Source organism: Lolium rigidum, chromosome 1 (genome assembly GCF_022539505.1).
Source record: "Lolium rigidum isolate FL_2022 chromosome 1, APGP_CSIRO_Lrig_0.1, whole genome shotgun sequence".
Classification (NCBI taxonomy): Eukaryota; Viridiplantae; Streptophyta; class Magnoliopsida; order Poales; family Poaceae; genus Lolium; species Lolium rigidum.
Window position 1 is genome coordinate 211203464 of NC_061508.1, and position 1628 is coordinate 211205091.

Sequence of the window (1628 nt, forward strand, 5' to 3'; positions counted from 1 at the left end):
TATCAGTGAACGAGGTAAGGCGCTGTCCGAACTCTACAGAAAGAACAACTGCTCCTTCTCATCCACGATGTATACAGATTTCATAACTTTTCTTGTTGTTCTTTGTTTCTATGGATCATTCACTGGTGGTGTGCTTCGATCTGCAAGAGGAAAGACATGGTGGTGTGCTTCGATCTGCAAGAGGAAGGATATGGTCGGAATTGCAGGCCCGCAGTCTCCTGTGATCATCCTCCATTTGTCATTTTTTTGCTGTTGTACTGAAATTTTAATATTGTAGTCCTCAGGTTTCCATTAGTTCGGAAACTTAAATTATTTGATGTGTACAAGGCAGTGCTACAGAAAAGGAGGTAATTTCCTCAGCCTTCCTGAATCTAACGGTGTCCCTTGGTGATCTACTCGTGGTAGCTTGAACTTACCGATGTTATTAATATTACTCTTGGGCTTTAATTACCAGTTGCAATGTGTTCAATTTGCCAGCCTTTTTTGTATATAGCCAGCCTAGCGCTTTGATTGCGTTGGCAAGAGACTGGTCGAAAAATTCTAGAACACATCACAAGAATTGTTACTATGTTCATGATTTCTGTGGAGTACCATTATTCCATTTTGTTCCCATGTCATTAGTGTGTTCACTGTGTATTTTTTATAGATGCCTTCCTCATATTGTCCACATATTTAGGGATGCTGGCTCATATACTTTAAATACTTTTGTCATATCTTATGTTGTTTCTGTTGTTAATGTGTACACACTTTTCAGTCTTCAGATATAAATATCTCTGATTTGGGTTCAAATTTGCGTGGATGCATCTCCCATGAATGAACATGATATGATTAGCTTCAATATCCAAAAAGATCCCTCCATTGTCAGGTATATTCATCGCAGATTAGAGCTCTTGATAGTGTTTGTATCTTTGATGCGTAATTTATATTTGTCCATCTGTCAGTGAAAAACCATGCCACATGCCAGTGCTCTTAAGTTTAAGCTAATGCTCCTGCTCTATGGTTTAGCGAGGCAAGGCGAGTTATGACGATAATGTGAGATGGAATTGAAAGTGAGCAGACATACAGTGTGGTACTCTAGCCATAAAGTTTGATGGAAAATTAAGGTGAGTACAAACAAGCTTTTACACTGGATTGTATTGCTTTGTTTTGTTCTCTACAGTTTCCTGTGTAGATTAATCTTTGCAATGGCAAAGCTTTACCATTTGTGTTGGTGGCTAATGGGCATCTTCTCAGGGTAAATGGCAGTGAGGGCGGATCAAGGCTTCTTACTGGCCGTGACATAATGAGCTTATGGGATCCCCTTTGCAAGGTGCTACACTTGAGGTAAAATGGCTTTTGTTGGCGGTGATGCAGTCAGTGTGACATGAACCTGAACATTATTCAAAACGAAGGTATGTCATGGACCTGAACCTGAACATACTTGACAAAATTATGTGCATATTTAAGTCTGAAACTTGTATCTCTGTGTACCTTTGTTCATGAAAGTGGGATCAGCAAAACAGACCATGTGCTTTTATTGCTCTTCTTCTTTTGGTGCGATTGGAATGTAAGATCTCAGTTTAGCTTCTCTGAAATCTGGAGCATTCCCTTCTCTTTTAGTCGTCATAGTGCCTTAGGATAAGCGATAG

General features: G+C 39.6%; 1 long non-coding RNA gene across 1 annotated transcript; it reads left to right on the forward strand.

The window, feature by feature from the left end:
- Positions 1–796: 796 nt before the first annotated feature.
- On the forward strand, positions 797–1318 carry LOC124684774. Its single transcript, XR_006997151.1, has 3 exons — positions 797–865; positions 1010–1103; positions 1234–1318. It is a non-coding gene; the product is annotated as an uncharacterized LOC124684774 (long non-coding RNA).
- The last annotated feature ends 310 nt before the right edge of the window (positions 1319–1628 follow it).